Source organism: Erithacus rubecula (assembly GCF_903797595.1).
Source record: "Erithacus rubecula genome assembly, chromosome: 2".
Classification (NCBI taxonomy): domain Eukaryota; kingdom Metazoa; phylum Chordata; class Aves; order Passeriformes; family Muscicapidae; genus Erithacus; species Erithacus rubecula.
Genome location: NC_136685.1, coordinates 82,833,472 through 82,845,996, shown reverse-complemented (window position 1 = coordinate 82,845,996; position 12,525 = coordinate 82,833,472). Strand labels below are relative to the sequence as shown.

At 48.1% G+C, this 12,525-nt stretch overlaps 1 protein-coding gene across 1 annotated transcript in view; it reads right to left on the bottom strand.

Moving 5' to 3' along the window:
- The window catches only part of PLB1 (phospholipase B1), an 87,457-nt gene extending 77,161 nt beyond the window's left edge, over positions 1-10,296 (bottom strand). The window contains exon 1 of the mRNA XM_079297996.1: positions 10,071-10,296. The gene's annotated coding sequence lies outside the window, so the exon portion shown is untranslated. The remainder of the gene's footprint in view (positions 1-10,070) is intronic.
- Between the last annotated feature and the right edge of the window lie 2,229 nt (positions 10,297-12,525).

Genomic DNA, 12,525 nt, shown 5'->3' with positions numbered 1-12,525 from the left:
TAGATGCAACTACAGAAAGCAAGGAGAGTTCCAGACCATAAACCAGCCCTCAACTGATAGAATACCCCAGGGAACTGCAGCCATGTAACTGATTACCTAATGATCAACACAGAAGAGCTTGTGTCTTCCCTAAAGTGCCTGCTGCAGCTCATGGGGGGGTGAGCAGCTAGCTAAACCTGGTAGTTAATCCTGCCTGAATCGTGTGAGTCTTCTTGTCACTTGCCCTGGATGGAGAGGGCTCATAACACAACTGACACAGAAGAGCTTTGCATGAGATCTGGTGGTGAAAAGCAGAAGTTTTGTGCCTTGGCATGTTCTCGAGCACAGGACCTGTTTCACAGGTCAACACCCAACAGTGCAAAATATCATAAAAAAAAAGGTCAAGTCCCAGTTACAGATTTAAAGCCAGCAACACCCAAACAGATACTCAAACAAAGGTGTTAAAGCATATTAGTCAAACTCTTTGATTCATTGCTGTATTTTTAGGTGGCTTATAATATACCTAAAGTTTCACCTTTCATACCTGGTATGGGAGCCATAGCTGGGAAAGTCATGGGATTTTTTTTTAGCTTGTCTTTAAGTGTTTTCCTTAACTTCTCTGTTAAACAGAGCCTTTCCTGGCATTTATTTTATTCATAAAGAATACCAAAACCCAAAAACTCTTTCAGCCTAAGTCCTCACCTATAAAACCACTATTTTAAAATACAAATAATGAAGGTATGGCTGCATGCTAAAAGAAGAAAAACTAACAATAAAAGCAGACAAAAAAAACTCCATAGCACTCAACCACTCATAATTAAACCCAAGATGTTTGTACTGGTACTGAGTAAGTTAGGGAGGTAGCTTACTCAGTTACTAATAATCAGAGGCCATATATCAGTGCATAGTGTAATTGCATCCACAAAACTATCCCATTACACTGGCAGAGCAAAGGACTTCTTGTGGAAATACAAAGCAGACTGAGTGTCCATTTCATTTGAAGACAGAGCCTACCTGTGACCTGTTGCTGCTTCAGCTAATCCTACTGCCTTGACAAGGCATTAGATCTTGAATTTTTGTACTTAGGAAGCATATCTCTGAATTGGATGAGGATCCCTGAATCTATGAGGAGGCACCCATCTTTGATGGTACATGACAGTGCTACAAAAATTGCTCTAGGTTAGGAATAAATCATATACAACAGCAAGACATGTCATGTGTCCTTGTGATGTTGTGCTGCTGCCTCCTCTTGCTGTGACTCACACTGCTGGTAAATTTAGTGCATGCTCTGGACCTAAACAGGAGATCTTCCTCCACAGGGAAGTTCAGACATGCAGCAGAGGGTGAGGAGATCAAGTGAGGCCAAGGGCAGCCAGGGACATGAATCATCAGGCAGAGCTGCACAGCCTGAAGGAGGCTGCTACCACCTGCTGGAGGGAGTGCAAATCCTCCAGGGAAAGGAAGAACACAAAAGTCAATGCAGAACTGGAAAGCACCAGTCTGAATATGGTCAGATTACTGAAACTGGGCAAAAGGCTTGTAATGCTTCGTGCACTCAATTAAAAAATTCGGATATAAATTGTCATATAAAATGATATAAATTATTTATAAAATGGCTTTTTAAAAAATCTTGTTAAAAAATAATGCAACAACAAGGCTTCAAACAGATTTCCCTAAATTTTTTCTAAGCTCAGCACATGGTTGGACTTTTGACTTTTATAGATAGAATCTACATAGCTGCTATAGAGACCTAAGCTGTGGCAGTAAGTACGTAAATAAGCAAGGTCACCACTGCAATTATACCCATTTTGGATGAGCCATGAAGCAGTGCTCTGCTGCAAGCACTTGCCAGTAGCTGAAGGCAGCAACATAACTCAGCAACAGAAACTCTGATCCTATGTTAATAATTGAATGAAACTTGAAATTTCTTCCTTGTGCCTTAAGTAGAGCACAACCTCTCACACAGATTGTTTGATTGCTTGCTGAGGGCTCAAGCCCTTTAGCCACTCATCTGTGGCTGGCACCAAAGTACAGCCTAAAGTCCATCTCCTCAGACTGCTCAGTGCTGCTGAGAGGCTGGTGGTGTCCAGTCTGCCTTTGCAGCTTTTGTATCTGCCACAGGTCATTCAATCCCCATTGCCTGTCACAAAAACACTGTGTGCCCTTTGCAGCAAAAGCTGGAACTGCTCCTCACTGCCTATTCTAGCTTCTGGGCCTTTGGTACAAGCAAACTGCAGATCATACCACAGGCTGAAATCCTCCCAGCTCCTTGGGGCAGGAGCCCCTGAAGCCTGATGATAGCTGAAGGCTGCTGAGGACTCTGAACAGCAGAGAACAGCAGAAGCCAAGACTTAAAGACCCTCTGTTGAAGACTCCTTCTACTGACTTTTCTGTATTGTGAGGATTTGTTCGTCTGTAAGCAGCAAGAAGCTGGGGACCAGATACTTCCTGTGGCCTCCTCAGTTGGCCCCTTGGTTATCAAATCAGGAGATAAAGCTCACTTCTGGGGAGCCCTGTTTACAGCCACAGACTTGAAAGGGTTCACCAGCACTACCACAGCCTTGAGAAAGCAGTGCTGGCAGGAAGGCAGATAGAAAAGGGAAGCAGGCTGCCTGCCTCTGATAGACAGTGATGGCATTCAGTGACAGGCACCAGAAAATACGTGCTCCCTTCCTGTGTCTCTGGGTGAGGTCCTTGATGCTCACATGCAAAGTATCTAATTCTCAAAGATTTGCATGGAAATCAGGCACCTAAATAAACACCACTGTGAATTGAAGAAGTCTCAAAGTGCTGTGGTTCTCTGTAAAAGGAAAACATGGGTATTCCCTTTCTCCCATTCTTTTCCATTAAGCTATTAAATTCCCAAAGCAGTGCCAGCTTTTAGCTGTTTGTATTCACACCACAAAGGGGCTCTGTTTTCAGCCAGAGCTGTAATTGCAGCAGCCAGTGGGAAGTTCCTGACTCTCCTGTGTTCTCTGAAGCTCTTCCCACAGGAAGGTGCAACACCACAGACTCTGTGGGGTCAGTCTTTCTGGATGCCACGGTGTCCCAGAGTTGCTAGTCCCTCTATGCACATCCTAAAAATCCTCTGTTTACCAGACTCCCTTGCAGAAGTTTGTTTCTCAGCCTGTCTTTACACATCAAAAACCATATTCCTTTGACCTTAGTGAGCCAGCAGTGTGCTATATTCTTTTTCCATCATTAATACTCTTGCTGCCCTTGCAAAAGAGAAGACTATCAAGCAGCAGCATAGTGATTGAGAGGGGGAGAGGAAGTAAGGCTGTTTTTCCTCATATGGGATGCAATTGTTTGACTTTTCTGGCTGCATTTGCACCAAACTCTTAGAGACTTTTACACTCCACAGCCCTCAGAATTGCTCAGTTTTTGTCCATTAGCAGCAGAAGTGCCTGGAGCAGGAGGATATGGCTTGGTGTGCTCCCTTCACATACTTCACACAACACAAATTGTGGCAAACACATCCTCCCATCGTAGTGTTCACCACCTATGCAATGCTCTGATCTGCCCTCACCTGCTCTGTGGCTGAAAGAGCCAAACATGGGCTCTCCAGGTGCTCTGTGTCTTCGTGTTCAGCAGTTCTTCCACCCAGTGAGTGGAGCTGCATTGAGCCAAGCCTGTGGGTAACAGATCCAGTGCTTAGAGAATTGGGCTGGAAGGCCTTTGGACACAGACACATTAATTTTACTAAGGGACTGTGCAAGGGCAAGAAGCTGAAGCCTTCTGTAACACTGAAGAGGTGCTTAAAGAAACTAAATTCCCTTTTGTGAGGCAAAGAAATCACAGGAGAACAGCAAGCAAACACCATCAAGTCAATCTTAAACCCAAAGTCACACAGAGCTCAGAGCTCCAGAAAGGGAAGCAAGTAAATGGGCATAAAATAAATAGGAGGGATGAGCATACAGAATCTACGGAAGCAAGAATGGAATAGAAATATTTACAGTGCAGGGCAGAAAGGAGTATCAGTGCAGTATCAGACTGGAGCACCTGGCCAGTTGTCCCGAGCGACAAACTGCGTGTCGAGAGTCACGCCTGCTTTAGCCAGCTGCAGCTCTCGCAGCTGCCACCAGAGGACACCAAGATCCTGTATTTTCACTCCTGAACGAGTATCCTGACCCTTCGGCTGAGACTGGGGGGGGATTGTCATGGCCGTGGAGCTGTACCTCCAGTCGTTAGGATGAGAAGTCCAGGGCAGGGAATTTTTGATGTGACCTGCGCTTGTCCAGGTATAGCATCACATCCTCCCTTCCAGTCAGAAGCCAATTCCAAGCTTGCATATTTTCAGTGACTGCTTGAAGACCAGAAATAATACAGAAAATAACAGTGATTCAAACCAACGCTAGATGATTGGAGACCAAAAGCCACTGCCAGCTGAACAGATGCTCTTATCCCATATTTCCATTGAAAGAGCCTTCCAAAATCCACAGCTCTGCCAGGCTTCATCCTGACATTTCAGCAGAATATTGCAAGAATGCCATCAAGTGCTAGAGGCCTTTGTTTTTAAGATGGAAAGGCTGGGCTCTGGAACCAGCTATGGGTGCAGGCATGGGCCTGTCCATAGGATTTTCTGAACAATTATTGTGTACGTTATTATTTTAAGTGATCTCAATAAATTGCAAAAACTGCTCAGAATCAACTGGATAAAATTCAATAAAAACACAGCAAAGTACTATGATTGGGAAGGAGAAATAAAGTGCACAAATGGATGACTTGGAATAATTGGTTAATCGGTAGTACTACACCAAAGGATCTGAAGGAATTAGAGTGGATCATATAATGAGTCAACAGTATACTGCAGTTGCAACAAAAACATTTCTTATGGGATATACTAATGGGGTGTCATAAGTATGCCACAGAAAGTCATAATTCTGTTTTTCTCCAAAACAGTGCTCACTAATGCTAAGCTTTGTGCTAAATTTGGGGCACTAGCAGTTTCAGAAACGTGGAGTTAGAGCAGACCAGCCAGCCCAACAGAGAGCTTAAGAAACCTTAAGGAAAGCTGGATGGGCTGAGGGAGGTTTTCTTGGGAGAGAAAGAGAAGAGTGAGGATGGTTGCTCTGATCTCAGGGGGCTGTGTTCTAGCCAGCAGCAATTACCTGTTTTGTAATCAATTATCTGTTTTCCCTGGCAGCTCAGGAGAAAGATAGGCAGAGGGGTCCCAGATCAGTATGGAAAAAAGGCAGACACCAAACCCGGGACAAGTTTGGGTTTCATCTCAACAGGCATCTCTGTTTTTATTACATAAGAGGGAAGGTATGCAGGTGGGGGATGGGAGGCGTCACGAGTTTTGATGTGACTGTCAGTGACAACCTGGAACCTTGCTTTCAGGTGAGGAATGGTCCTTTTAACACAACAAAGCGGCACACCCACGAGTGCATACACAGACCACACCTACTGGAGCCTGCTCCCACAGGGTTGTTTGTACTGCAAGCAAAGGAGAAAATAAAGACAATAAAGATTGGAGACTGGAGATGGAGATTGCTTTTTGCTCATTCCTCCCCCAGGTCAACCTGTCCCTATAGTATAGCAAGGCTGTTCACGTATTACTGCTTTCTGTGGCTCCTGGGGACCTTCGATGTCCTGCTAATATCACTACTGTAAGATTCCCACCCCTTAGAGCTGGTTTCAATCAGGCACCTAAGTAAATTTGGGCATGTCCTATTCAGCAAAGGCCTTAAGCTTGCACCTACATTTAAGCACAAACTTCAGAGCATGTGTGTTCCATGGCTTCTGCAAACAAGGCCTTTATATTAAAAACATAGATAAAACAACTTTTCATTTAGTTAAGCTCAACCACTTCCCTCAAACTCCTTGAATCTACCTCCTCTCTGACACTGAAAGAGATGCCTTGCATAAGAAGACTCCTTTGCTTCCTCTCTGCTGTAATTCATCAGCTCTTCCCTGCTCCAGGGCACGTACCTCTAGGGACAGATGAAATCTGTTCCTGTTTGTTACCGTGCAAAGCTAGATCTCAACAGCAGTGATAAAGGCCCTTGCACATCCTAGCTTGCTTTCTGATACTTCCCTTTTCTCTGGAATTCATGCTCCTCACCCGCCCTTGCTCCCTTCCCCCTTCCCTGTTTGCTCATACTTCTGGAAAGATGACTGAAGGCTAACCAATGAGTAAGACACTGCTGCACGTCATTGCCTGTCTGCTGCAAGAAGGGGTGAACAAGTTCGTTTGTCCACAGGTTAAAGTGAGGTTGCCATCCTAACAAGGAGCATGTAATTGAGAGACCAAGCAGTGGGAAACCTGCCCTCTCTTCTCTCTCGTCTGGAGCTTTTAATTTCTCTTGTTTTCTTCATTGCGTACAGCATTTTGTGCCTGCACAGCATCTTTCAAGTGAGGATCTCAAAGGGCTTCACAGACCTTAATTAAACCTCATAAATCCCTAATTGATAGATGAAAATTCTGAGTCACAAAAAGGTGAAGGGATGTGAAACAGTGAGTCAGTTGCAGAGCTTGGAGCAGGGCTATGGCGATCCCAGTCCAGTGCTCAGCATCTTCCTCACCTGCCAGGCTTCACAGAAGCCTTGGAGTCCGAGTCCAACAGCTGCCTGAGCAGCTGCCAGAGGCAGTCAGCCACTGTGGGGAACGACCATGGGCAGTGCCATTGCAATTGGCCACGGACCCACAGGGACACTGTGCAGTGTGCGCCCGGGGAGCCAGGCGGGCACCCAGCCAACTCCTGGCTGTCAGCTGGCCTCGGGCAAGTCCCTTCTCTTTCCTCTGTTTCCCTCCCAGGCCTTTGTTTCCCACCCAGAGCATGCGGGCTCGGCAGGGCCGGACGCTCCCGGCTGGGATTCGCAGGGAGCGGCCTGCCCGAGCCGGGCCCTGCCGCCCATCCCTCCGCGGTGCCGGGGCGCCGGTCCCTCCGGGTGGACATCGGCCCAGTCTGCTTTCCAATTATAGCATTGCACGGCTGCGACTGTGTTTAATTGTCTGCGTTTTATAAACACTAAACGGCCTTGGCTGACGCCCGAGTTAATGATCCCCTGCAGAAGCGACTTTGGCCGGCCGGCTCCCAGCTGGGCCCTCACCACGCCCACCAGAAAGGGTCAATTAAAAAAAAAAAAAAAAAGATGGGAGAGGATAAAAACACAGAATCACGACTTAAAAGATGATGATGCACCTGGGGAAGTGACACATCTCCCCCGTCTGCCAGCGAGCTGTGATGCCGCTGTTGATCTGGGCTTTCCTGAAGGCACCGAGCAGTGCCCCTGCCTCCCAAACCCACCTGCCCACAGCTCAGCATCCCTCTAAACACCCCACTGCCCGCAGCTCAGCATCCCTCCTCAACACCCCACTGACCACAGCTCAGCATCCCTCCTCAACACCCCACTGCCCGCAGCTCAGCATCCCTCCTCAACACCCCACTGCCCGCAGCTCAGCATCCCTCCTCAACACCCCCCTGCCCACAGCTCAGCATCCCTCCTCAACACCCCACTGCCCGCAGCTCAGCATCCCTCCTCAACACCCCACTGCCCGCAGCTCAGCATCCCTCCTCAACACCCCACTGACCACAGCTCAGCATCCCTCCTCAACACCCCCCTGCCCACAGCTCAGCATCCCTCCTCAACACCCCACTGCCCGCCTCAGCCAGGGTCCGACACTGCCAGAAGCCCTGTAGCAGTTCCGTGCCAAACCTACAGCTCTTTCCTCCAGCTGTCTCCCTAACTTAATATTAGCAAAGGGAAAAAAAAAAAAAAAACACCAACACAACTCACCTCAAAAATGCAAGCAGAATGAAAACCCCTAGAGTAAATAGCCAAGGTTTTTATATTAATGCAAGAGTCACTGACAGCATCAAAACAAAGGGAAAATCTCAGGGTCAAATTTGCAAATGATGGAAATAAGCCTATGAGTTTCAGCGAGGGGCACAGACTGCCATACAGAATGTATATAGGTATATGTGTTCCCATCATTCCCGTCCACATCACATCCCAAATCAGTGGCACGGTGGACACTGAAAGGGGAACAGATGACAGGCACTTGAGCAGGATTTGTACATATCACTGCTAAAGCTCAGCATTTCTATTTTAAAAGGAAAGAAAGAAAAAAAAAACAATGAAAAACCCAAACAGGGCGAGTGCACAGCTGCAAGGCGGCTTGGGTAATTGTGCAATGCTGGGAACTCTTAGGTAGTTAATAATTATACTCAACCTTCGGTCTAGTTCCTAACAACACCCCTAGGCGTGTCGCTCTTACAGAATAAGGGCACACGCCCTGCTGTGTCTCCTTGCTTAACAGGAACACAAAGTACAGTAGTAGGAGGTGTTTCCTTGAACTCTGAACAATTGGACATTTAAGGATTAATTACTGTTAAGGAGCTTTGGACTGGCAAACACACTAACTCAGCTCTTGGCTGCGTCTCCCAGCCAAGTTCTCTCAGTCATCCTAATTAGACATTCTGATACCATCTTTAATTATATGATCTCACATGCTATTTTTTTTTTCTTCTTCTTTTTTTTTTTTTTTTTTCCTTCTTCTTCCCCTGAACCCCTGTCTCCTGCAGCACGCCGAGAGGGCAGAGCACGCAGGGGTGAATTGGCGGTGAGGAAGGCGCCGGGCAGGGAGTCGCTCCCCTCCAATTCTCCCGGTGCAGCAGCAAGACCACGCACTGCTGGCACCCGAGGCACCGGGACCCAAGCTCCCCACGCTGCTGAAAACACCCCAGGTCTTTCCCAAGAGGGAGGAAAGCACTGAGCCTGCCACAGCTCCCTCAGTGCTGTGGGCAAGACGGGACCTATACTGTATTTGTCAGTATTGACTGCAGCCTGGCAGGGATAATCCCGCGCCAGGCGCAGCGAGCGCGGGTATATACACACATTTGCTCTCCTGTACACACCTTGATCTTATTGAAACAACAGGAGGAGCACCTTGCACGTTATTAATGTTTTTCACCTTTGTAAACATTGCATTGCTGGGGCGCTGCTCCTGCGCCCCGACATGCAGCACCCAGTGGCGCTATGAGCCTGGCACCCTCCCATCCTCCTCGACCCAGGGCCTGCCAAAAGCTGCTGAAGCTGCTTCGCATTCAAGCTGATCCCGTCGGACGGCAACATCCTTCCTAGGAAGGGATCTGGTACATCCGAGAGTCAGAAACCGACATCACCTTTTTTTTTTTTTTTTTTTTTCTCTGCGCTGTCATTAGCTGCCCGTGCTCCAGCAGCCCCCCTTTCCCCGATGCAGGGAGGGAAGTTTTGGGCTGCGAGCTTTCGGCTGAAACGCCGCTCTGCTGAGCTGGAAACTCGGTATACCCTGGGGTCAGCCGAGGTTCACTATACTGGGGCACTCCTTAAATGGTATAGTCTGAAAAGCCCTCGCCCTTTGTTTTCGCAAGCAGCACGGGGAGAGATGGGCGACCCTTCCCTAAATCCTGGATTCCCAGCCTTGTCTGAATGTGGGGGCAAAGAGGCAGCTGCTCCCTGCTTTTCCCAGCACCAGCCTGTTCCCTGGAAATGGCTCCAAGATCCACCCCTGCCTCTACCCGCCAGAAGGACTGGTTGGGCTCAGCGGGGAGCTGCCGTGCTCGCCCCGCGCTCCTGGGCTGGCGAGCCCGGCACACATCCTGGCAGGGTCTCTGTCCTGCCCCTCCTGCTCTAGGGCCTGGGCATAAGCAGCCACTGAGCACTTCATCACCTTTTCCAAAATCAGCGGGGAGGAAAGGAGGCCCTGGCTGTCCCACAGGTACCCCACAGTACCCCACACAGGGAGGAGCCCTCTTCTCCCGGCTCCTAGGCGTTCCTTGCTGATTCAGAGTCAACATAATGGGGCTGAGATGGCGCCATTGATCCTGCTGGGCAGGCGGAGCCGCTATATGGTAGGGATTAGTAATGACTTTCTTCCCCATGGCACTGGGTCACAGGATTTAGCCCTTTGTACAGCCCCACAGAAGGAACAGTCTGCCTCCCTCCCTCCCTGCCACCAGAAACGTGCCTACGGAGCTGCCACTGGTCCTGGTGAACAGAGAAATGGCAACAGCTGCACAAAAAAATTTAAGAGTTGTAGCCTCGTGACAAAAGAAAACCAGAATTGGGACCAGATGTTCACCAGGGGTGGAGGACAGACCTACCCTACTAAGGCAGCCAGCCATACTGCCAGGAGGTCCTTCCTTCAGTCCTCTAGGACAGGCAGCCCTATGCAATCAGGGACCTCCTCCAGCCAGGTGCATCTTGGAGGACCTTGAGCAGGTACACTGTACAGCTCCTGCTCTGTGCCACCACAGGACAGCCTTGCTCCTTGTAGCTGCCTGGCCCCAGCTCCAACAAACTCCTCATCTCCACCAGGGTAACAAGAGCAGAGGGAGGACCCATCCCAGCTGCAGGTGCTGCCAGAAGAGGACACACAAGGTCAAGGGAAGCACCTGAAGCTGATATTTTTAAGGCATCACTCTCCTTTCCTATTCCCTCCCTTTTACCACAGGCAATGTCACAGGCAGATCTTCATTTCCTCAGCTGCCAGAAGCAGAGAATGTAATTAGATACCAGTATGGCCTCAGAACACTGCTCAGAGCAGAGATTTAATCACAGTCCTTGTGGCTCACAAGCACGGTGTTCAATTGGAGGCTACAAAAGGCAGCCAACATCTCCCATCACCCCTGTGACCTGTAGCAGCCAGGGAGGAGTGAAGGGTTGCAGCCTTTAAAGTCAACATCAGCCTAGAACAAAGGCTGTGGCAGCCAGTTCCTGAGGCATGAGGCTGTGGTGCTGCTCACTGCTGGTCCTGATGGCCTGCCCAAAGCTCTGCCTTTGAGGGGCAGAGCAGGGCTGTGCCTCACTAGACCACCTCCAATCTTAGATGTGGAGGGCTCATGAGCTCACCTTTTCCTTAGATTATTCATGAGCCTCTGGCATGTGGGCCTTTAAAGCCCACAGGCTGGTGTCTGTTGCTCTACCCTCAATAACATGAAACAGACAGTTTCAAAACTGAATCAAAGTACATTTCAGAGCACTAATGTGATGTAAGCACCTCAAACAGGAATTCGTGAATTAGAGCGTCCAGTACTTGAATAGCTTGGGTTACCCAAGGAAAAGAACTGACCTATTTCCTCCCTTTACCCAAACTCAGCATCTCCTGCTGTGGTGGTTCACATCAGTAATCATCAGGAGGAGTGTGTGGTGTCATCATTAGGAGCTGCTGATGAATTTGCCTGAGTCTGGGGGCCCAAGCAGGATTACAGAAATGAGATGGGGGTCCAGAGGGAACTCTTTGCTCAGTTAATGGATTATGCCTGACCCATGAGCTCACCTAGGATCATCAGCTGTAGATTCTTATTTACCTTTCCAGGGAACTTGAAAAATTCCTTTTGTTTGAGAGGGGAGAAACTGTAGGAGAGCCTGCAAAAGGCAAATAGGCAGCAATTCCTGGCACTGCCTGTGGACTTGCAGAGAGTCATTTGTGGGATGCAGGATCTAGATCTAGCCATGTAAGGCCTGTCTCACTCTCTTCCTCTACACTAGTCTGTGGAATGGAGCATGCAAAATTAAAAAGGAAATCTGAGACTCACACTACAAGCTGAACAGTTTACATTCTTGTCTGCCATGATAGCCTCCTCCCAGCTTAGTCCTTATCTGTTTGACCTTGCATAGCCAGCATCAAAAGGCTGATATTTAGTGCAGAGGAATTCTGGGGCTCAGATGAGATAGCACTGTGAGGGGGAAAGAAATACACTCACAATATGTTCCTTCAGGACTATGTGGAATTAAAAGCAGAAACACAGAATGGTTGAGGTTGGAAGGCATCACAGGAGAGTGTCCAGTCCACCCTTTTGCTCAAGCACAGTCAATTAGAGCAGATTGCTGAGAGCCATGTCCAGTCTAGTTTGGAATGTCTCCAAGGATGGAAACTCCACAAACTTCCCTGGTCAACCTATGTCAGGGTTTGATCACCTTCACAGTGAAAAAGTTACTTTCATGTTCTCTGTTACAAATTGTGACCACTGCCTCTCATCCTGTCACTTGGTACTACAGGGAAGAGTATGATTGCATCTCCTTTGCTCTCTACCCCTATCAGGTCTTGACATGCTTTGGTAAGATCCTCCTTTAGCCTTCTTTTCTCATAGCCAAATATTCCCAACTGTCTTGGCCTCTCCTCCCAGCCTTGTCCTGTCTTCATCAATGAATATCTTACTGAGGTATACTGGATCTCACTACACTGGAACACACATGAAAAACTTTAATTTAAACTTCAGCCCTATGAGAGGGTGCCAGCAACTTCCACCCTTCTGATAATCCACCTGCACTGCTGATTGTCCTGACACTGGCCAGGCACTGCTGAATGGGGGCCTCACTAGTGCCAGGTGAGACTGAGCAGAAAGCACTTGCTATGATGATATGAAATTTCAGGACATAGAAACATCAGTAGAATAGGACCATCTAGTGTCATGGTTTTGTTTTGTTTTTTTTTTTAATACGTCTATTTTTCCACTTTGGGGTATCTGATGCAATAACCATGTCACTGTTTTTCTCTGTCACATCCTTCCCACATGGCAGTGGAAACATCACTTCAAACCAGTATTCTGGATGCCC